Raw genomic sequence first — 26,290 nt, forward strand, 5'->3', positions numbered from 1 at the left:
TAAAGCTTATTTATGGAAACAGCCTCAAATACATAAGGACTAAGGCAATATCTTTATCTCAGTGTATCACATCTGTTACTAAAGTATTATTACTATTGTAGGTACCATAGCATTTCACTTATTTATTGATATATCTATTTGATAAGCAGATGGACAAACAGAACTATTGTGTATTCTAGGGTTATAAATCTGGCCTCTTAGTTCGTAATAAAATGCATGCAGTGTTATGTCTCTGATATTGACAATTAAGCAAATCTGCCCTTAGGCTATTTCATATCACTCACACAAAAGAAGATTACATTGTGCTTGCTATTAATTTAATAGTTACTTCTAACTTGTTTCCTTTCTGTATTGAGAGTGTGTTTTTTTTTCCCTCTCATATTAAAAGGTTCAATTGGTATCCAAATGAATAAACAATCAAAGTTCTTGACTTTGCCAACAAATAATGTTTTCCAATTGTGGGTGTACTCTTCTTTTTTAATTATTTTTTTCTTTTAATAATTATTTCTTATTATGTTTTTATATTCTTATATCAATAAATTTTAAAGGTTTTTCATTATTTTGTTTATAAAGTATTTAAAGAAATCAATGCAAGAATACATCACAAGTAAGGATTGTGTCAAAAAGGTGCAATTTAAGGCCCTATTATCAGTTTTGGGTGCCCCAACCTGTATAGGTAAGAAGACTATTAGAAGACTGTGGGGACAGTGGGGTATGAGGAACAACTCATACACAGTGATTTAAAGGTTCATGTTGAATCGAGCACAGAATTATCTGAGCATCATAATTCATTAGAATTGAAAAAAGTTCAATCAACCAGAAAAATCCAATTGACCAACTTTGACTTATTTGCAAAATTTTGAGAGATTGGCCTACACATTACATGAACAAGTATAAAATAGTGGGTATTAATAGCTACAGACATTATTGGCAACATGTCTGTTTAATTTATATTATCAATATTGTTTAATTAGGCATTAAATATAAATTAAATTTGGGGGTAAAGTTCAATCGACCAGTAATGACCAGTAATGACCACTTCGGGAGTATTGACCGGGGCGGTTTTTACCGGTAAAAACCGCCGGTTAAAACCGGAGGCGATCGATTGGTGCCAACCCTGCCAAAAAGCCTTATTTGCATAGGTTACACAAAGTATTGCACCGGCAAACATAACGGTAAAACTTTATATCATCACCAAGACATTAAATTTTGGAGTATTCGACAAGCATGTAAATACATAATAAATTATTCTCTCTAGTACATTAAGCAATTCAACCAATCAACAATAAGCATGTAACTAATGGCCAATCAAAGTTATAAAGGAAATATATGCAAATTAACCTGTAGACAAAATGTAGAGGTTTGGGCAAAATTGGAAATCTTGAAGTAAGATCTGAAAAGAACTTTGAGATTTGTCACGTCTTTTTGACGTGGTGGCCATGTTGAACGACGCACTGTAAAATTGTATTTCATGAACATTAGCAAGCGTTGTGTTAGAAAATATTCAACAGAATGAATCTCGATGAAAACATATATGAACTTTGGTTGTTACTGTGTGTTCTCCATGAACAATACGTCATTACGCTACAAAGGAAAAAATCGCTGATAGAACATAATATACGGGTCATTATTGAATTGTTATGCGACTATACTAAAAAAAGAGCACCGCATCAATGATACCAACGCTCGGCTGCAGGTACAGTTTTGAATTAGTGATTTTTTTAGAGGTCCAAATGACCTTGACCTTTGACTGGGTGTTGCGTAGAACTCATCAAGGTGCATCTACAAATAAAGTTTCAAAGCTGTGGGTGGAAGCACTTCTATTTTAGAGTAAAATGTCAAGTTTTTAGCATGACGCGGACGTCAGACGACACGACGAGTTGGATATGACAATAGCTCGGGTTTTATCTGAAAAAAGCCAAGCTAATAAACAGACATGAAAAACAAAACAAAATGAACACAGACTTTGTTCGTGGCCTATTTATCCGCCACGTTTGAATTGTGTTAAGATTTATAACTCTGGGTAACGGCCCTGTACAACTGATACTGACAGTGATCAAATAGCTCTCTGATGCACTGCAACCTACGTAACTATGATTGAAATGCTCGTTTCTTCAATGTTTATTTTTTTGCAATTTCGAGGTTGACAAACGAGATAACAATCATGACATGTTGATGCTTAATGTTCTAGTTATTGCTTTAATAAAAATTCATCTTTAAATTTATTTTTCCACATCTTTCATATTAATCCCGTATTTATTTATGGCATAACTGAGTAAACCTATTCATAAAATACTGCTATTTATTGTGAAAAATAAAATATATCTCCTAGATTTGAAAACTAAAAAATAATTATTTTGTTTAATTTCTTTTCTATTATTTTCTGTACTGTGAATTATTATGTACACTGTTATGCAAATTATGAATAGATATTAATGTGCTCATACATGACAACAAATCATAACAACACTGATTGGTTATGATAATTGTTGTAAAACCATATATGCAGATGTATGCACGTGTATTTTCATTACTTACATTATTGTCCCCTACCGGTGAAACCGGAGGGGACTAATGGTTTGCGCTCTGTCTGTCAGTCAGTCTGTCTATTACACTTTTCTGGATCTTGCGATAACTTTAAAAGTTCTTCATATTGTTTTCATGAAACTTGAAACATGGATAGATGGCAATATGGAGATTATGCACGCCATTTCATTTTGTTCCTACGTCAAAATTCTGGTTGAAACCGGTAGGAGACAAAAATATGACTTCTTGAGTTGTAACAAGGTTTTACAATAGATATTTATGGACAACTGCCACATCCTCTCCCCAAAGGCCATGTTTTTCAATGAACTGAAACCATTTTTTAAATCAGCCCATATATCATTAGAACAAACGTTCATGAAGATTTGACAATCAATGGGTCAACAAAATATTTATGCAGCCATATAAAGCAAACTGCCCCATGTTTGTTCAACAGACTGAAACTAAATTCAAACTCAGCTGAGATATAATTAGAACAAATGTTCTGACCATGTTTCATGAAGATTGGATCATAAATTTGACTTCTTCGCAACTTTTAACGAAGTTTTACCACAGCCATATAAGGAGAATTGCCCCACTCATTGCAACAATGTTTTTAAACAAACCCGAACCCATGTTCAAACTCAGCTGATATATCATATGAACGCATATTCTCACCAAGTTTCATGAAGATTAGACTATATATGTGACTTCTTGAGTGTTCTCAAGCTTTTCGTTAATTGACCAGGAGACCTAGTTGTAAACCTAACATGACCTAGTTTCGAACTCGGCCAAGATATCATTGGGACAAATCTTCTTACAACATATCCACCAACATTTCATGAAGATAAGACAATACATGTGGCCTCTAGAGTGTAAAGAAGGCAAATAGTGATGACTGACGACGCACAATGGACAAAAGGCGATCATAAAAGCTCACCATTAGCACGTTGTGCTCTGGTGAGCTTGAATTGTGTCTTCTAGGTTTGTAAACACGATTTCATTATAGCCATATAAGGAAAACTGCCCTACCCACTGGCGGATATGTTTAACGACTATTCACAACAATTCCAAATTATATTGAGCTATCATTATGATAAATGTTCTGACCAAGATTTGTGAAGGTTGGATAATAAATGTGGCCTCCAGAGGGCTAAGATAAATTTTGACTGATAAAGCACAAATTACAGAAGGTGATCACAAAAGCTCATCATGAACCCGTGTGCATGTGAGCTAAGAAGTGTAGAATGCCCAACTAATATACATCATAAGTCTTATGAAAAAATTTCATGAACTTGTAATTTAAACATGAATTGCTTTTGTCATCTTAGCTTGCGAGCACCATCAACAGTACCCTTGTGTCCTACCTGTGTTAACTTGTCAACTGTCGTCTTCAATGTGGCCTGGTGATCGACATGTTTTAGGCTCTGCAACAACGCTACTAGAGTGTCGATGGCGTGGCCTGTCATGGAAATGTCGGGAGAATGGCATACTTCATTCCTTACATCTCTAGCCTGTAATGTAAGTCAGATGATAATCATTTGTATATAACATGCATATTTTAATCATGCTTTTTTTGTTTTTGTTTTTTTTTATGCATTACACAAATGTTGATATACATAAATTGATGTGTACATGTATTTCTACACTAGAAGATATGTATCTAGAAATCTAATTGCATAATCATATAAATTCTATTCTTCAGGCCTTGGGAATTTTAATATTTGCATGCTATAAAGGTGTATCTTTATCATTTAGACATGTAATTATCGATATATGCTTTTATGGCAGTTTTGGGGCCGATATTCAGCCCTATTCTCCACAAGAAGAGTATATATTTTTGCCCCCAGTGAAAAAACAATCCCCTCCAGAAGTAACTTTATTAAAATGAATTCCTTTAATTTGCAGAAAACACATAGGTTTGGGATCTGGTCCATTTTAAATAGCAGGAAAACTGCCTGCATATGTACATTTGTATTCATATAATAAATATCATAACATATAAAAGTGTGGTACTTTTAATGTTTCCCTTTTCCTAAAACAAGAGGGCCTGAAAGGTCCAAAGTAGCTCACCTGAGTTACAAAAAAACTGACCTGCTCAGTGCAGCCCCAAGATATCATGAGAACAAATGTTCTGACCAAGGTTCATGAAGAGTGTACTATAAATGTAACTTTTAGAGTGCTTACAAGATTTTCTATAGCCATATTAGGATAAATTCCCCGACCCCTGGCAGCCATGTTCTTAAACAGAGCGGAACAATTTTTGAATTGATTCAAGATATCATTTAAACAAATGGTCTGACCGACTGTTATGAAGGTTGGAACATAAATGTGACATTTAGAGTGTTAATAAGTTTTTATTAGTTGATAGCCATATAAGGAAAAATGCCCCTCTCCCTGGTGGCCATGTTTTTCAAACAACCGGAACCATTTTTCGAACTAGTCCTAGATATCATTGGTACAAATCTTCGTACCAAATGTCATGAAAATCGGACGATAAATGTGGCCTTTAAAGTGTTTACAAGGTTTTACTATAGCCATATGAGGAAAAATGCCCGCCCACTGGCCTGCCATATTTTAAACCAACTGGAAACAATTTCGAACTCTTCCAAGATTTGATTGGCACAGATCTCCGCACGACAGACAAAGGGCAATCACAAAAGCTCACCATGAGCACAATATATGAGCACATATGAGCACATTGTGCTCAGGTGAGCTAAACATACATTTTTATTTTTCCCCTTTGGATGGGCCCCTCCTCCATTCCCCTATAGGTGAAAATAAAAACACTTACCAAGGCTCAACATTAACCTAGAAAACCAACTTGCCCTGCCGGGCAAGTACTTAGAAAATCAACTTGCCCTGAACGTAAAGTCACTTGCCCAAACATGAAATATCACATTAACTGTAAACCTCATATTTTTTGATGAAAATCAAAATGATACACCACAAATATTTTTTTTTATTTTTGCACATTTACAAAATGATAACAGCAATTATAGTCTAATTAAAGTTTAAATGTAATGCTCTTTGTTCTTTTTTGCACTTGCCTGAGCGGACAACTAGATTATAAAATAACTTGCCCGGACCCAACTTTAACTTGCCAGTGGCAATAGGACAACAGTTAATGTTGAGCCCTGCTTACTAGTATATATGAACTCATTAAAACAATATTTCCAATGTTCACATTGGTTATAGTAATGTAGTTACAACTATATTTAATTATATATATTTATAACATTTTCGTTATCATACCATGTTTTATTCACATCTATGTAAGAAATGTGTGTGTGTTTACAATGTTATCTTGATGTTAATATTTATGGCGATCAGATTTTGAACAGTATTGTTTTTGTAAAATTTAGTTTTTAATAGTTTCTCAATAGGTATTTGCTTTTTTATTTTGGATTTTTTTTAACTTATAATGTATGAATTGTAACATTAAACGTTGTGGTGTAACAGTTACTATAAACACCAGTACCTTAGTGGCCACATTTTCCTTAGGCGTCCAATCTTAATTGAAAGGCGTCAGATCGTCTTTGAAATACTTTTGAAAGTATTCACAGTTGATAATGACATTTATGATTCCAGCGAAGTCGGTCTCTTCAGCGCTGTTTTTGTCCGTGTACCCATCTTTTGACAGATAACACTTCGCAATCTGCCAAGGATCATAGCACCATAAAGTGGCATCCGTGTTTATCCACGTTGGACCTTTACAGCTTTCCAACCGGTTATGATTGCAAAATCTGTGTTGTTTTACAATTTGTTCGCAAATTTTATGGCATAAATTATACGGGCACTTTTTTGTCTTGTCAGTTTTGTGAAAAACACATTTTCCGTGATTGCAGCATTTATTTTCGGGGTTACAGTGCAGGACATTTGCAGTTGAACAAGTATTACAGACAATGCTCCTTAAAACACCATCTCGCTGTTTCTCGATCTCTATACGGATGTTGTCATAACATTCCTTAATTACCACCTTGACAATATCAAGCAGGCAGTCACGTGTGATTTTCATACCCAAAGCCGCCTTAAACCAGTTGAGGGTTTCCGGCTTACGAATGATGTCCTTGTAATCTGACATTTTCCTTCACAATAATTTACTTGTCTGTAAAAAGAAATAGTTATTATAACTAAATATAAATGAAACATACCAAGAATGATATGGGTTCTGGTCTGATCACACTAGTGTTTTTCCCAAGCCATTTTAGCGTGGCGAAAAGCCACGCCGCCCTCCCGGATCGCCACGCTGCCCTTTTCAAAGGCAAATTACGCCACGCGCCTTTTTTTTAAAGGCAAATTTCGCCACGCGCCCTTATTGATAACATCTTTATTGCCTTACGATCTTTTTTGGTCCGCAAAATCAGCTTCCTTGATTGTCTGTGACGCTCCGACTGTGCTTGATTTACTCGAGAGACGTCAACGTCTATCGACTATATTATATTGAGCAGATTTAATCTATAACAGTGCTCGATTTATAGGTAGGTCTTACTGACTGCTCCAAAGCTGTGAATTAGTCATGCGTGAATAACCTCAGTGTCAGATGCAATCGATCTTCCCGGAGGCTATGTTAGCTATGTTATACCAAGCGCACTTTTCGCTTGGCAATGTATACTCCTCCACGATATAATCATTACTTCGGAGACTTTTGATGAAAAACTCGATGTTATTCTCGTGGCAATTGTGCTTTGCATGCATTATTCAGTTATATCAAAACATATATTTTTACGCATAATTACATTTAAATTCACAAACAAATTTATTCTTTATCGTTTTCGTCTTTTAAATAATTAGATCTAATTATTGAAATAATTACTGAGACATATACCAATTTAACAAAATGCGAATCGCGTATACGATTTAACGTTGCTATGCGCACCTGTCGCTTACATCATTTGACATTTTATCAACATGGCGGACTATACAGAATTAAATTGTGACTCGGCAAAAATGGAAAATAACGTCGTAAACGATCGAATTAACGATGGAGATTATACATTAAGAAGGAATTAATGAAATGTCCTGTGATAATCAACGATGCATGATAAAAATGTTTTAGATAGCAACAACATTATTTATTTATTTGTTATCTACTCGGCGGATGTATGTCACGGAAACGAGTGTTTGCATATTGTTAGCGACCAATTTACTCACAATGTTATTTTAAACATCTGTCGAGATTATTGTTAAAAAACGGGATAAGACAAACATGGTTTCATTTATATGTTAGTGGATCTGTGTATAGTCAGATTCATATGCATATATTGCTTCATTATGTTTGTCGTGCTGTACAGTTTATTGAAACAGCATGGAACTTAAATGTGCATTGCAAGGTAAATATATTAATATAAATCATAGTAAGTTAAATACATCTATTACCATTAAATGTGCTTGTTTATATGTTATTTTTTCCACAACTGCTTCTGATGCGATTACATGTTTCCCCGTAATTCAGGTATTCAGGGAACGTTTTTGCCCTTTTTTGCCTAAACTGCGCGCTAAAATGCCCTTTTTTAAAGTAACGCGCCATGCCCCTTTGCCCTCCTGGGAAAAACACTACACACATTATACAAATTCTACCCAAGTTCATGAAGATTTCATGTGATTAATTGTACATGTATGTGACATGTTATAGAGTTTAAGGTGTACTTGTAAGCAAATCTAAAATATAACAAGGGCTGTTTGTAAAATATGCATGCCCCCCATATGGACTGTCAGTTGTAGTGGCAGTCATTGTGTGAATACGTTTTTTGTCACTGTGACCTTGACCTTTGATCTAGTTACCTGAAAATCAATAGGGGTCATTCGCCAGTCATGATCAATGTACCTATGAAGTTTCATGATTCTAGGCCTAATTTTTCTTCAGTTATCATCAGGAAACCATTTTACTGTTTTGAGTGACTGTTACCTTGACCTTTGACCTAGTGACCTGAAAATTAATTGGGGTCATCTACCAGTCATGATCAATGTACCTATGAAGTTTCATGATCCTAGGTGTAAGCATTCTTGAGGTATCATCCGGAAACCATTTTACTATTTCGAGTCATTGTGACCTTGATCTTTAACCTAGTTACCTGAAAATCAATAGGGGTCATCTGCCAGTCATTATCAATGTTCCTTTGAAGTTTAATGATCCTAGGCGTAAGCATTCTTGAGTTTTACTCCGAAACTTTTTTACTGTTTTGAGTCACTGTGACCTTGACCTTTGACCTAGTGACATGAAAATCAAATGGGGTCATCTGCCAGTCATGATCAATGAACCTATGAAGTTTCATGATCCTAGGCCTAAGCATTCTTGAGTCATCATCTGGAAACCATTTTACTGTTTCGAGTCACTGTGATCTTGACCTTTGACCTAGTGACCTGTAATTAATAGGGCTCATTTGCCAGTCATGATCAATGTACCTATGGAGTTTCAAGATCCTAGGCGTAAGCATTCTTGAGTTATCATCCGGAAACTATTTTACTATTTCGAGTCACTGTGACCTTGACCTTTGACCTAGTGACCTGAAAATCAAATGGAGTCATTCTGCCAGTCATGATCAATGAACCTATGAAGTTTCATGATCCTATGCCTAAGCATTCTTGAGTTATCATCCGGATACCATTTTACTGTTTCGAGTAACTGTGATCTTGACCTTTGACCTAGTGACCTGAAAATTAAGGGGGCTTATTTGCCAGTCATGATCAATGTACCTATGAAGTTTCAGGATCCTAGGCGTAAGCTTTCTTGAATTATCGTCCGGAAACTATTTTACTATTTCGAGTCACTGTGACCTTGACCTTTGACCTAGTGACCTGAAAATCAAATGGGGTCATCCGCCAGTCATGATCAATGAACCTATGAAGTTTCATGATCCTATGCCTAAGCATTCTTGAGTTATCATCCAGATACCATTTTACTGTTTCGAGTCACTGTGATCTTGACCTTTGACCTAGTGACCTGAAAATTAAGGGGGCTTATTTGCCAGTCATGATCAATGTACCTATGAAGTTTCAGGATCCTAGGCGTAAGCTTTCTTGAATTATCGTCCGGAAACTATTTTACTATTTAGAGTCACTGTGACCTTGACCTTTGACCTAGTGACCTGAAAATCTAATGGGGTCATCCGCCAGTCATGATCAATGAACCTATGAAGTTTCATGATCCTATGCCTAAGCATTCTTGAGTTATCATCCGGATACCATTTTACTGTTTCGAGTCACTGTGATCTTGACCTTTGACCTAGTGACCTGAAAATTAAGGGGGCTTATTTGCCAGTCATGATCAATGTACCTATGAAGTTTCATGATCCTAGGCGTAAGCATTCTTGAGTTATCATCTGGAAACTATTTTACTATTTCGAGTCACTGTGACCTTGACCTTTGACCTAGTGACCTGAAAATCAAATGGGGTCATCTGCCAGTCATGAACCTTTGAAGTTTCATGATCCTAGGCCTAAGCATTCTTGAGTTATCATCCGTAAACCATTTTACTGTTTCGAGTCACTGTGATCTTGACCTTTGACCTAGTGACCTGAAAATAATAGGGCTCATTTGCCAGTCAGGATCAATGTACCTATGAAGTTTCATCATCCTAGGCGTAAGCATTCTTCAGTTATCATCCGGAAACTATTTAACTATTTCGAGTCACTGTGACCTTGACCTTTGACCTAGTGACCTGAAAATCAATAGGGGTCATCTGTCAGTCATGATCAATGTACCTATGAAGTTTCATGATCCTACATGTAGGCCTAAGCATTCTTGAGTTATCATCCGGAAACCATTTTACTATTTCAAGTCATTGTGACCTTGACTTTTGAAATAGTGACCTGAAAATCGATATGAGTCATTTGCCAGTCATGATCAATGTACTTATGAAGTTTTATGATCCTAGGTCCTAGTGTTCTTGAGTTATCATCCGGAAACCATTGAGTCATCATCCGGAAACCATTTTACTGTTTCGAGTCACTGTGACCTTGACCTTTGACCTAGTGACCTGAAAATCAAAAGGAGTCATCTGCCAGTCATGATCAATGTACCTTTGAAGTTTCATGATGCTAGGCCTAAGCATTCTTGAGTTATCATCCAGAAACCATTTTACTGTTTCGAGTCACCGTGACCTTGACTTAGTGACGTGAAAATCAATAGGGGTCATCTGCCAGTCAAGATCAATGTACCTATGAAGTTTCAGGATCCTAGGCGTAAGCATTCTTGTGCTATCATCCGGAAACCATTTTACTATTTCGAGTCACTGTGACCTTGACTTTTGACCTAGTGACCTAAAAATCAATAGGGGTCATCTGCCAGTCATGATCAATGTACCTATGAAGTTTCATCATCCTAGGCGTAAGCTTTCTTGAGTTATCATCCGGAAACTATTTAACTATTTCGAGTCACTGTGACCTTGACCTTTGACCTAGTGACCTGAAAATCAATAGGGGTCATCTGTCAGTCATGATCAATGTACCTATGAAGTTTCATGATCCTACATGTAGGCCTAAGCATTCTTGAGTTATCATCCGGAAACCATTTTACTATTTCAAGTCATTGTGACCTTGACCTTTGAAATAGTGACCTGAAAATCGATATGAGTCATTTGCCAGTCATGATCAATGTACTTATGAAGTTTTATGATCCTAGGTCCTAGTGTTCTTGAGTTATCATCCGGAAACCATTGAGTCATCATCCGGAAACCATTTTACTGTTTCGAGTCACTGTGACCTTGACCTTTGACCTAGTGACCTGAAAATCAAAAGGAGTCATCTGCCAGTCATGATCAATGTACCTTTGAAGTTTCATGATGCTAGGCCTAAGCATTCTTGAGTTATCATCCAGAAACCATTTTACTGTTTCGAGTCACCGTGACCTTGACTTAGTGACCTGAAAATCAATAGGGGTCATCTGCCAGTCAAGATCAATGTACCTATGAAGTTTCAGGATCCTAGGCGTAAGCATTCTTGTGCTATCATCCGGAAACCATTTTACTATTTCGAGTCACTGTGACCTTGACTTTTGACCTAGTGACCTAAAAATCAATAGGGGTCATCTGCCAGTCATGATCAATGTACCTATGAAGTTTCATCATCCTAGGCGTAAGCTTTCTTGAGTTATCATCCGGAAACCATTTAACTATTTCGAGTCACTGTGACCTTGACCTTTGACCTAGTGACCTGAAAATTGCTAGAGGTCATCTGGCAGTCATGATGAATGTACCTAGGAAGTTTCATGATCCTAAGCCTAAGCGTTCTTGAGTTATCATCCGGAAACCATCTGGTGGACGGACCGATTGACGGATGGACCGACCGACATGTGCAAAACAATATACCCCCTCTTCTTCGAAGGGGGCATAATAATAGCATGACATTAATTAATTATATCATAATTCATAATACAATGGCTAAATAGATACAACTGAAATTCTAGTGGCCATTTTTTCTTTAATCATCAAAAATAACCAAGTAACATTCAGAAATACTGAATAATTGAGACATACAGCAGCATTTATTATATGTCATTCAAAGTGTTAAATATTCATAACACAAAACACATATAGTTGACATATACACATGTATACAACACAATGGATCTTACCAATTTATGGCATTGAAATGTTGTTCAGCTCATCCCCCCCCCACACTGCCCCTCTTGGGTGCTGCAAGTTCAATCATGAAAACATTTATTATTGTTATAAACTATGTGAATTATACAATGTATCGTGGAAAAGGTGAACCATACAATTTGCAACTGTTCAAAAAATCTATGAATAATATATCGTACGGTGCCCTCCTGTCACTGTCAATCATATGAATAATATATCGTACGGTGCCCTCCTATCAATCATTTAATATATCGTACGGTGCCCTCCTATCAATCATTTTGTTTACATTAAGAACTAGGCCCTCGTGATGACGTCACATGCATGCGCTGTGAATAACTTTGTTTAACTTACATTACTACACTTGAAAAATAATACAAACACAGCAAAAATGAGGAAAAACAGGAACGCTTGCATTTCAAAATCCGAATTTAACCATATTCAATATATTTTATTGGTCCTCTTCATTAATTTGTACATAAATTGCAAAGTGAAGCAGACTACTGTGCTAGTCCAAACACAACACTTTCATTTATTTGATTTATTTCCAAAAAATACTTTCACATTCTGAGACTCCTGATTCTCAGACATGAACAATTCTAGCATAAGAACTGTGCGCACACATTGCGTCAGGTGATATACACATCTTCAGTGGGAATACACCGTCTCGATTCTACAAGTGTTTCAGAAAATCTTTTATTAGTAATATTATATGTTGAAATGTATTTTAACCATTTTCGAATGTTTTTGAATATGAAATTTTGAGCACTTTTATGTGACCATGTTGCTCAAAAGAAAATGAAAACTTTTATGTGACCATGTTGCTCAAAAGAAAATGAAACAAACTTCTTAAATTGTAAATAGAAGTTATAATTTATAATGTTATAATAATTAAACAGTCTAATAACTGTTTCAGTTTACATAAACAAAATCAGTGCATCAGCGAGCAGGGAATGTTAGTGCAGGTACATGTATGTATGGATCTATGGGATTTACATGTAAGTGGTCACACACGCTGTAAATAATTTGACATTGATTTAATGGTAATTCAATACATTTTAATGCGTTAAATGTTGCATTCTTGGCATTAATTCAGGAATTATGTTACTTGTTGATATACATTGACCTTATCTCATTTTACGTAATTTTGCAATAGCATCGTAACGACAGGAAATCATGTCGGAAGCTTAAATGGCTGCAAATTCATATAAACGCGCAGAATAATCATGCAAGGCTTATTTAACATAAACTATAAACATAATTTAACTCATTGCATAAGAAGAATGTTAATTTTAACTTACAAGTAATGCTATTACAGGTTTTAAAACCGCTGTTCCACTTCCATCTATTGCCTTATAGAAATGTGTCATTACGTTACGTTATACATAGAATCAAATTTAGACGAAATAAATAATTTGGATTTTTTTTTTGGAATTTCATATTAATTTTTCATTACAACTTTTATAATACTTTTACCATGTGTGTGTATGAACACCGTTCTACCATTGAATTGAGTCAATAAAGCCCCACAACGACACTATGCGTATTTCACATGAACATGTCTATCCCATGAATCGCCTATTTATAGATTTTGAAACAGTCCAAGTTTCCACTTGCATAGCATGCGATAAAGAGGAGTTATGATGTTATAAAATATATTTCCTGAAAGTATATCATTTTCAGATTATCTAAATAACAATGACACTTACATGAAATGCACTAATTCAATAGAATCTTGATACATTTGAGTCTCCTCCCGATTAAATTTCATCTGTCGTCCATCTTGACCAGCAATTTGTATTTATGCGAATAGACGAATGTGTTAAATATTGCTAACATATGATACCGGTAGTTTATTTTTGTGAATGTGGGCATTCTAATTCTGTGTATGAAGTGCTGTTTGACAACGTTGACGAAGCTTATATGATTGACCATCTTGTAGGAGACTTTAAGGACGGATTTTAATTGGGAGGTTGTTGCTTTATAGGTTTACAACCAGGTCTATGTCTGAAACATGTACCGTGCGAGTTCTAACACTTCTGACTTTTGGGATGTCGATGAAGTCGGAATCGCAATGGTTTAACTTATATTGAATCTTCCCTTCGGGCAAGTATTTCAATATTGACTCTAACAGTCACAATTGGTGATCCAACTCCAGTACCTGGGTGAATTGATGGGTAATAGGCAAGTTCGTCATATCTCTTTAAGAACATGTCGTCCACATACCGTACCTTGTATGGGGTTTTTACGACATGCGACTGCAATCGTGTCTACGTACATTTGCGGAACGTAAATCGCATGTTTTCTTATTTTGAGTTCAATACACGAGTGTACACTGTCACACTCCATTTGCGCGTGACCTCTTTCAATGTACTTTTGATATATCAAAACATTTTTTTCTAGTTGCCAAAAGCAACAATGCGATGGCTATGGTTGTTTTACGGTTTTGATACGTACAACCGTCGCTATAAATGAGTATTTCTTTAACATCTGAAAGATCAATACTATCAAGATAATCAATCACAAATTTCGCAAAGATGTTGACATTAAGTTCGCCCTCGCCTTCATGCCAGAAATAGTTCTGAGCTTCTTGGGTAACTATTTCAACAGTGTAAATTTATGACAGGAGATTTTTATATTGTAGTAGAGACTACAAGCCTCTAAACGGGGCATATCAATAGGCTCTGTAGATCCATATATATTACTTTAACACTTGGGTCATTCTGCGCTCTTTCCTTATCTGAATGTTTGCTCTGCCTGGCTTCGTCTTTAAATTTTATACGAAGCTGGTAATCTTCGTCGTCTACGTTCCCTGCTATATGTTCACAGCATTTATCGCACTGGTCCTTTTTGGTTTCTATAACGATAAGTTCATTTGTTCGAACAATTCGAAAAAGGCAGTTTCGTGGTAAGGTGATTTTTCTTCTTTGGCCATGAAACTTCTGTACTTGCGAAACACATGAATTTTACTTTCAAATAAAGGTTCAGAGTATTTATTCTTAGAAGAAGCCCTGCAATAGTGTGACTCAAGTTTTGGAATGTTATTAAGATATTCTCTGGCCGACTCTTCACGCTTCTTATATTCGTCTTTAGCACCCCGATTAGCTTTTTTTTCTCAGTATTTGGTATGCCACTTTCTGAATCGTTCAGCCAGTTGTAAACTGTTTTCTCCCTTATACCCAATGTTGTTGTAAACATACACTTACAACCCGGGATGATTCATTCACTTCTTTTTGTCAGATAGTACCCTTTACAAAAAGTTCCTTCTGCTCGACGGAGGTGTTCCTGTCGTTTTTTCCATTTCTGCAACCTTTTTCACTTGGTTAATTACGTATAATTTATTTTGTTTCCAATCCTTGTTTTTTTTCCAAAAAAAAAATCATTGCTCTGTGTTCATCATCTAAGTTTGGACATTGTCTTGTTTTGCTGGTTTTAGTGCACTTTTCCCACATTTTCTTGGTCAAAGCATTCGACCAGCACGTTCAACGCAATACGATTTCACACCTGAATCTTTATCTTTCAACACCCCTTAATACTGTTCGCCTCTCATTCGTTTCTTTTTTTGAACTTCTCTTTTGGAATGAGCTTTCGGAACTTGTTTTGTTTGTGAACCTTAACTTTCAGTAACATTTGTTTCTATCACGTTTTAGGTGGTAAATTTCATTGTTGTCCATAGGGTAGTCATATGTATCTGAGCTTTGAGGATCAGTGTCTCTCCAATCTGGGTTTGCTACATCGCCATCGTTATCAAATGATATATTAGAAGGTTCATAGTTATCCGATAGGTGGTTGTTATTGTTAAGATCACGTTTGGTAGCTATTTACATTTCATCATCATTTCCAAGTTTTGTCTCGATAGAAATGGGTAAGTTTCTGGTTCAATTTGTTGAAGAAGTTGATTTATCGATTTCAGTTAACTTATCTTTTTCGTAGCTTGTCGATACTTGGACTCAATTTTTGACCCCTGTATAGTAAAACTTCTCCTCTCTGACCTAGTATCGTCAGTATTAAAATGAGGCTCAGACTTTTTTTCAAGGCCAGATTTACTAAGATTCTACCTCTAGAAAACATTTACTTACAAATTCTGTAAAAATGTAAAGACATCTTTATGTTACGTTTTTTTAGTAATCTGTTTAGCGAAATCTCATCTTCTTGACTCGCCAGTGTTAAGTTTAAATGCAACAACTCTGGTTTCAGTATTCTTGAACGATGTTGAGTCAATGGTTCACATATAGTAACGATTGTTTCAGGTGCAATGTTTGTGAAGGGCACGTACAGGTGATCTAAATTTTGCAAAGACGAAATCACTCCAAAGACTTCATCCACCAAACTGCGACATTCTGATTGAGTTAGTATTTCAATGTTTGGCAGACACGGAATGGAAAACAATGTGGATAATGTACACTCAGTGAGGTCCAACCAATACAACCGTCCGGCATTACAGAGATCTTTAACAAACAAACAGTCTATATTTGCGAAATGAAAACGTAATAGAGCACACGGAATAAGAAATTCTAAGAATGCGACCGAATGTTTCAGAATGTTTTGTAAATTTATCACAGATATCTCAAGCTGATTTTCCATAGACATTAGCCTCCATAAAATTGAAATAGTCTGTACTATTTCATGAAATCTCCTGTTTGTAAATGCTATATTTTGAAGTAGTTCGTGCGGATCCAGAGAGCGAAATATTTTAACTAAAATGAATTCGAGTAGGTTACCCAGTTCAGCCATCTGAAACAGCCTTGTACATGAAAAAAATGATTATGAAATACGAGAGCCTACTTTATGGCGACACATTTAGTCCTAAAGTAACACAGATGTGCATTTGAACAAATTATTATTTTAAGTTAATAGCGTTGTCGTTAAAAAGAAATAATCTTTAATAACGATAGATTTAAGTTTCTGTTTCAACAATGTGTTCAGACTTCAGTAATGTACCATGTAAAAGTAATGTGATATATTAAGCAAAAACCAAAAGATGTCCGAGACCTTACAAACAGACTGATGCATACATATGTAGAATTAACAATTTAAATGTATACACATGTTATAAAACAAAAAGACAAACAAATATGTTAGCGATTAAGTCACACAAAGTCATTGTGCGAAAAGGTCGTATCTCGTTTATTTTGTTGATAGTAGGAGATTTTCACTTCATTATTATATTCACTTCAACACCCAAAACTACAGATCTGCAATTAGTGACATTCTCTCGGTTGAATCAAATAAATTCATTATTTTACGAGTAAAGAAGAAGATACAGCATGCAAAATGTATTCAATATTTTTTTATACAGGGCACACATGTACATGTTCATGTTTTTTTTAAACATATTTTCCATCAAATACAATAACATTTGGTGAATACGTGATATTAAATACATAAAACACATATTAAGAATACTTACATTAGCTGTTATTCCAAAATGAATTGAGAATACACGAACTCGATCATCCGCACTGTGTACAGATCGAGATACGAGGTTTTGACGGACAAGTACGGCATCCAATGAAACATTCCCAAATTATCAAATGGTTATTGCTTAAGCGACTTGTTGGCAAGGAGGTTAGACATTTTCGCACGGAAAGCGGGTTTTTATCATCAGCTTGATATTTTCAAAATCTGTTTTGCGCCAAAACCTAGTTACAACATTTTTGCACGGAGCCGACGATATGTATGTCCCGATCTGTACTTCGATTGTCTGATATTAAGTAGGTGGCATTTCCCTTGCTTACATTTGTGCAATATGATATATAATATTCATGTTAATCTACAAACTTCCACATAATTTATAAAAATGCACATAGTATGATTGCATTCATAGTTATGACTTTTTACCGACCTTGAGACCGGTTTTTCACGAATTGTAATTTATAGCACGTTAAACTGACAAGTGACACACTTTAATATGCCAGTATCAGAGAATTAAATAACGACACCCAAATAGGCTCAATGTCGTTAATCAAGCCCACTAGTTATATAAAGTTAATTTATAAAGGCCAAGACAATGTTCAATGTCTTAATAAATTTGAAGTATCACAGTGTAGGCGCATGTTGATATCAGGTAGCTTTTACCTATATACGTAGCCATCTACCTTTACCTGAACCTGAATACATACAACGTGTGATTTAAATCATATACATTTAGATTTTAAATGATATTCTTTCGATTAAGCATGTATAATTTAAAACATGATATACCGATACGCACATGCGCTCTTTAGAAAGGCATTTGCTATATTTTCATTGACTGATAAACAAAAATTATTAAATAAAATGTTGGATATAGAACTTTTGCGTTAATATAAAACATTAAAGGTGAATGCTGAGCATTATTTATGAAAAATCATTCATTTGGTACATGGCATGCAAGCTCGTTTAAACCAATTGCCACTAACGTCGTTTAATACAATATACGCGTTGTCAAAATAATAGAATGTTAATCTTCGTTTATTTCAAGCCTAATTTGTCGCATAAAGTAAGTATGCCTATAGGTATTTGGAAAACAATAGCAACGTTTATGAAGTATTGCAGTCCTGAAAGATAAATGTCCCGTATATGAATAGTATCGCGACTAATACACTGCTGTTGCAAACATCACACGAGGATCGCACAATAAACTGTGTCGTGGTTTTGCCAATTCGTTATTGACAAATCGTCTCATCTTAGACCGGTAGACACTTGTTCATGGGGAAAATCGTTGAAATAAAAATTATTTAAACGGATTTCATAACTGATTACGTTTACTATAGTAATGAAAGACATGTTAAGAACAGAATAATTATAACAACTATATTTATACGTTGCGAGGAATGGACATTAACACGTTTCAAAACAAGTTTGAACACAATAAAAGTGATTGTCACATGTGGCAAGCTCGGTAATTTAAACACAGTGTTAAATGAGGATCGTCGAGACTAAATGTACAGTACATGTATTGGTATGTAAACCTAATTTATTAAATGTAAAGTCAAAAATAGTATAAACATTAAAGCAATTCTAAATATATTGTTTTACAACTAATATGCGGTCTATTTGTTTGGCCGTTTTTATGTTTACATTTTAATATGTTCGTTTAAACCTATTTATGAACCGTATCTATTACACCACGGTGACCCAAATATAACATTTTAATATGTTTACATTCGAAATTGTGTCCCTAGGTTGGTCAGGAGCAATTACTCGCTTTATAGAACAAGAACATTAGTATATGACGTAAATATCATGTTATAATATGCGGCCTGTTTGTTTTGCCCATTTTATGTTAAAATGTTAACGTTGTAATTGTGAGTATCCAATATATTCATACGTTGGTAAGGGTAAATAACAAGGATAATAACGCAGTCAGTTCAAGTGATGTCCACTGTCATTGTGTGTATAGCTCTTTAAGCATGTTTGGGTTTGATAATCACTATGGTTATTTTCTGATAGTTAACTATATTGTCTCTGTCATTTTGTTTATTTATTATAATTACCTTAATTACTCATATTTTATGAAAGTGCTTATATGAAATACTATATAATGTACATGCCAGTAGAAATCAAGTTTTTCCTTGCTATTGACCCTTTACGTAAAACGAATGTGTTGATTTGTTAAAAAACAATCAATAAATAATGAAATTATCGGATGATCACTTCGCTTCAAGACGTTTCAGATGCTACCTAATATTTTAATGTTTTAATAAAATGTGCAATCAATTTTATCTTAGATAAAAGGTATGATTTTGTAAGCGAATGAGGAGGGTGTGATGCATATCTTAGCAATCATAGTTTAGAACTCTAAGCCAGTTTTCACTTATTAGAATTTCAGACATAATATTTCAGATTTTAAAAAAGATAAAAGAGGAGCATGTTTCAGGATGATTTGGAAAAAATATAGCCTATAGAGTACTCGCAAGCCTCTTTGTTTACCAGTGCTCTACATTTTGATAAAGTGTGACCAAAACCTGAACTCAGCAAATATTTCATCAGAATAAATACGTTTTCTTAAAAATTATGCCACAAATTCCTCTCATTGTCCAGACGGTTTTTTTTCATTAACGAAGTTTCACGAGGCTTGAGAGATACATATGGTCTTAAGAATGTTCACAGTCTTTTTCTTTCATTTGAACGTATTGACAAAAGTGTTGATTTAAATTTCTTTGAAAAACGAGATATGCGATCGGCAATTTATACAATATCAAAACCGGCTACAGTATCGTTTAAAAATGTATTTAAGAAGTTGAATGAAGATTGGACTATTCAGGTAGATAATTCAAAACCTTTGTGTTTGATTTGTCCTCGTGACGAAGATTTTGATCCCTGTGACTCAAATTCAAACAAGCCCGATACGAGACATCATCAGTACAAAACGTTCAGTTTCCTGAAGATAGGGCATCGATTTGACCGCTATAGTATTAACCAGCGTTTTCTATAATTTGACCAATTGAGAAAGTGATTTGCCCTATATAGCACAGTTTCGAATTCGGCAGATATGATAAGGGAAATGTTCTGACAAATTTTCATTAAGATTATTATGCTATAAATGTAACATCTTAAATGTTCACATGGCTTCACTTTAGCCATTTAACGAAGACTATCCTTTCTCCTGGCATTTATGTTGTTAATTTGACCGAAAAGCCGAATCGAACAATATATCGCGGTGATCAATGTTCTGAACAACGTTCATGAACATTTGGTGACAAATATGACATCTAGAGTGTTCAGAAGCTTTCTCAAAAGCCCTGTACTAAACTTTCACCGAACCTGTCGCGGCCATGTTTTTTTTAACGAACGATAGCTATTTTCGAACTCGGACGAGATATGATCGGGACAAACGATAAGAGCAAGTTTTGTGATGATTGTTGACAAAATGTGATTTTTAGAGTGATCACACTTGTTACAACTTTTTGTTCAGTTATTCAAGTAACCTCGTTTTTTGATCCGACGTAACCAATTTTTAAACTAGGAACCACGGACAAAACATCATCACACAAAGCTCACAAGTAGACGTTGTGCTCAAATAAGCCAAAACAAACATGCAACCCATCGACCCGTTTATCGTTGTTGTTAACCATCACTAATGCTCACTGACTGGTTGGCAAACAAGAGCAGTCAGAAGACAGCGCGTTCGACTATTAAAAATACTTGACAGTACAACGTAAGTCATCATGGGGAAATTGTTAATATTCAATAAGGTCAAGGTAATATATTCATCTTCTAACTGGAAGAGGGCCATAATTGAAACATATTGATCGTTTATGTTTTAAAGAAGTTGTACATTTATAGAGTACCCTTATGATAGTTAGCGAGTGTTCCAATTCTGAAAGCAATAGCTATGGTAATTTAGTAGTAAAATGGAACAAAACACAAAACTTAACAAACATTTATATTTGCTAAATATAAAAGTGTCCATAATTCTGTAAAAATGCCAGTCAGAGTTACATAAATTTGCCTGCACAGTCCCCTTATTATAGTTAGTAAGATTTGCGAATATGAAAGCAATAGTTTTGATACTTTAGGAATAAAGTTGACCTAAACACAAAACTTAACCAAATTTTCTATTTTGTACGTATAAAAGGGAACATATCCTTACAACATGCTTGTTACAGTTGTCTGCTCTTGTTTAAAGATTGGAGTCATGTTGGTAAAGAAGTAAGCAAAATATGAAAGCAATATGTCAAGGGACATAGAACATATTTGAGGTGGTACGCAAACTTACACATAGATTTTTCAATTATGTGCATGTTCTTAGTTACAAAAGGGCGATAATTCTTACACAATGCTTGATACAGTTGTCTGCTTGTGTTTATAGATTGGGATCCTGTTGGTAAAGAAGTATGCAAACTATACAAGCAATATGTCAAGAGACGCAAACTTTAACATTCCAACGCTCACGCTAACGCTCGCGCTCACGCCGACGCCGGGGTGTGTAGGATAGCTCCACTATATATATTTCATATAAAATAGTGGAGCTTAAGATAATTGGAGTGATGTAAAACACCTAAATAAGAGTTTTTTGATTAAAAAAGACAAAATGATGAACACGCAGTAAAACATACAATTTTGGATGTGTAGTAATTTCGTTATAGATCTAGTTGTTATTTCATGTTAATGGCTTCCTTTTTGTCTCGTTTTAAAAGTTTTTATAATTCGATTACCAATTGTGGTATCTACTCAAATTATGTGAACATTTTTATCTTTAGTGTGCTGAAATGTTTTTTTTTTAATTTGACTTGTTGGTTGTGATATGTTTTTAAACAAGTGCACTGATTTACAGTTGTTTATGATGTTTTTTAGTGAGGGCATAGACTGAAAACATTTTAGAAGATATGCAAAACGAAGTTAGTAAAAAAATGTAAATCTTAATCATACGTAAGATTTTTGATTGCTTTTATCGATCGAAAATAATTGATAAAACCTCGATATCTTGATATTCATGTATCGCTATGCATTTTACTACTAATGTTCGTTTTAATTTTATATAAATTGGTTTACTTAAGCTTACACAGCAGCGAAATTTTGCTAGCTTCAATTTTATCAGCGAGAAGAGTAGTATTGACATGATAAGTAAATCAGCAATTTTAATGCAACGAACCATGTTGCATTATAGGAAATAAATTTGAAACAAAGTGGGTGACCCTATGCTTGTATCCATTTTCTCTATGTATGTGTAGGTATTACTTGAAGACAAAGGATAAGACATACCTTCTATTGGAATACAAATCACCAAAACAAACGTTATTTCATGCTAGTTTTATTTGAAATTATTTGAATTGTATCAATGCCATTGGTGGATGTACATTTATATTCCGTTCGCTTTAAGATACTCCATATACTACCTCATTAACTGTCAACTGATTAACACATGCCGTGTTTTATAAAATGACCAAACAATTTCATCTCAGATAAGTGGTCAGACTTTTCATGCATTCATCTAATATGAGTTACCTTTTGTACAAGTGTGAACACATTTATTATAGAACCGTACATAAATGGAACCATATACACATTCCTGTACGTAAGGTTTACCTTGTGTTCTATTTAACGTTCAACCTCTGTTAATATTTGCATGTGTGCTTAGTTATTTAACTATAATTACGGGTTGTGCTATTAACTTAAAGTATCGAATTCAATGAACCAGTTGTTTGAAAACTGAGTATAGTTAAACAACTTATCGGTTGTGTTACAATGCTACGTTTTTATCTAAAAATAGCGAATTCACAGAACTAGTGGTTTGACAACTTAGTCTAGTTAAACAACCAATCGACCGAAATTGTTTTGATCCCTGCCACGGTAATTAGATTTAAGTAGTTTGAAAATGTAAAACAATGTATTTATAATTGCTTTAATGTTTATACCATTTTTGACTTTTTATTTAATAAATTAGGTTTGCATACCAATACATGTACTGTACATTTTAGTCTCGACGATCCTCATTTAACTCTGTGTTTAAATTACCGAGCCAGCCACATGTGACAATCTCTTTTATTGTGTTCAAACTTGTTTTGAAACTTCTCAATGTCCATTCCTCGCAACGTATAAGTATAGTTGTTATAATTATTATGTTCTTAACATGTCTATCATTACTATAGTAAACGTAATCAGTTATAAAATCCGTTTAAATAATTTTTATTTCAACGATATTGATAATGACAAGTGTCTACCGCTCTAAGATGAGACGATTTGTCAATAACGAATTGGCAAAACCACGACGCAGTTTATTGTGCGATCCTCGGGTGATATTTGCAACAGCAGTGTGTTAGTCGCGATAATATTCATATACGGGACATTTATCTTTCAGGACTGCAATACTTCATAAACGTTGCTATTGTTTTCAAAATACCTGTAGGCATACTTACTTTATGCGACAGATTAGGCTTGAAATAAACGAAGATTAACCTTCTATTATTTTGACAACGCGTATATTGTATTAAACGACGTAAGTGGCAATTGGTTTAAACGAGCTTGCATGTCATGTACCAAATAAATGATTTTTCATAAATAATGCTCAGCATTCACATTTTATGTTTTATATAAACGCAAAAGTTCCTTATCCAACATTTCATTTAATAATTTTTGTTTATCAGTCAATGAAAACATAGCAAATGCCTTACTAAAGAGCGCATGCGCGTATCGGTATATCATGTTTTAAATTATACATGCTAGATCGAAAGAATATCATTTAAAATCTAAATTTATATGATTTAAATCACACGATGTATGTATTAAGGTTCAGGTAAAGGTAGATGGCTACGTATATAGGTAATCTACCTGATATCAACATGCGCCTACACTGTGATACTTCAAATTATTAAGACATTGAACGTTATCTTGTCCATTATAAATTAACTTTATATAACTAGTGGGCTTGATTAACGACATTGAGCCGTTTGGGTGTCGTTATTTAATTCTCTGATACTGGCATATTAAAGTGTGTTACGTGTCAGTTCAACGTGCTATAAAGTACAATTCGTAAAAAACAGGTCTCAAAGTCGGTAAAAAGTCATAACTATGAATGCAATCATACTATGTGCATTAATATAAGTTATGTGGAAGTTTGTAGATGAACATGAATATTATATATCATATTGCACAAATGTAAGCAAGGGAAATGCCACCTACTTAATATCAGACAATCGAAGTACAGATTGGGACATACATATCGTCGGCTCCGTGCGAAAATGTAGGAACTAGGTTTTGGCGCTTACACAGATTTTGAAAATATCAAGGTGATGATAAAAACCCGCTTGCCGTGCGAAAATGTCCAACCTCCTTGCCAACCAGTCGCTTAAGCAATAACCATTTGATTATTTGGGAATTTTTTAATTGGATGCCGTACTTGTTCGTCAAAACCTCGTATCTCGATCTGTACACAGTGCGGATGATCGAGTTCGTGTATTCTCAATTCATTTTGGAATAACAGCTAATGTAAGTATTCTTAATATGTGTTGTATGTAATTAATGTCACTTATTTACCAAATGTTATTGTATTTGATGAAAAATTTATTTTAAAAAACATGAACATGTACATGTGTGCCCTGTATAAAAAATATTGAATACATTGTGCATGCTGTATCTTCTTTTTTACTCGTAAAATAATGAATTTATTTGATTCAACCGAGAGAATGTCTAAAATTGCAGATCTGTAGTTTTGGGTGTTGAAGTGAATATAATAATGAAGTGAAAATCTCCTACTATCAACAAAATAAACGAGATACGACCTTTTCGCACAATGACTTTGTGTGACTTAATCGCTAACATATTTGTTTGTCTTTTTGTTTTCTAACATGTGTATACATTTAAATTGTTAATTCTACATATGTATGCATCAGTCTGTTTGTAAGGTCTCGGACATCTTTTGATATTTGCTTAATATATCACATTACTTTTATATGGTACATTACTGAAGTCTGAACACATTGTTGAAACAGAAACTTAAATCTATCGTTATTAAAGATTATTCATTTTTAACGACAATGCTTTTAACTTAAAATAATATTTTTTTCAAATGCACATCTGTGTTACTTCAGGACTAAATGTGTCGCCATAAAGTAGGCTCGCGTATTTCATAATCTTTTTTTTTTCATGTACAAGGCTGTGTCAGATGGCTGAACTGGGTAACCTACCCGAATTCATTTTAGTTAAAATATTTTGCTCTCTAGATCCGCACGAACTACTTCAAAGTATAGCATTTTCAAACAGGAGATTTCATGAAATAGTACATACTATTTCAATTTTATGGAGGCACTTGTCTATGGAAAATCAGCTTGAGATATATGTGATAAATTTACAAAACATTCTGAAACATTCGGTCGCCTTCTTAGAATTTTTTATTCGGTGTGCTCTATTACGTTTTCATTTCGCAAATATAGACTGTTTGTTTGTTAAAGATCTCTGTAATGCCAGACGGTTGTATTGGTTGGACCTCACTGAGTGTACATTATCCACTTTGTTTTCCCTTCCGTGTCTGCCAAACATTGAAATACTAACTCAATCAGAATGTCGAAGTTTGGTGGATGAAGTCTTTGGAGTGATTTCGTCTTTGCAAAATTTAGATCACCTGTACGTGCCCTTCACAAACATTGCACCTGAAACAATTTTTACTATATGGGAACCATCGACTCAACATCGTTCAAGAATACTGAAATCAGAGTTGTTGCATTTTCACTTAACACTGGCGAGTCAAGAAGATGAGATTTCGCTAAA

At 34.7% G+C, this 26,290-nt stretch overlaps 1 protein-coding gene and 1 long non-coding RNA gene across 4 annotated transcripts in view; both read right to left on the reverse strand.

Annotated features, from left to right (window-relative positions):
- The window catches only part of LOC127852756 (uncharacterized), a 224,627-nt gene that overhangs the window by 35,821 nt on the left and 162,516 nt on the right, over window positions 1-26,290 (reverse strand). The gene's annotated exons all lie outside the window — the stretch shown is intronic.
- The window catches only part of LOC127852760 (uncharacterized), a 51,971-nt gene that overhangs the window by 6,517 nt on the left and 19,164 nt on the right, over window positions 1-26,290 (reverse strand). The window contains exons 2-4 of the long non-coding RNA XR_008036250.1: window positions 12,097-12,157; window positions 6,005-6,631; window positions 3,891-4,037 (exon numbers count right to left, since the gene is read on the reverse strand). This is a non-coding gene — a long non-coding RNA (uncharacterized LOC127852760). The remainder of the gene's footprint in view (window positions 1-3,890; window positions 4,038-6,004; window positions 6,632-12,096; window positions 12,158-26,290) is intronic.

Source organism: Dreissena polymorpha, chromosome 12 (assembly GCF_020536995.1).
Source record: "Dreissena polymorpha isolate Duluth1 chromosome 12, UMN_Dpol_1.0, whole genome shotgun sequence".
In the NCBI taxonomy this organism is placed as follows: Eukaryota; Metazoa; Mollusca; class Bivalvia; order Myida; family Dreissenidae; genus Dreissena; species Dreissena polymorpha.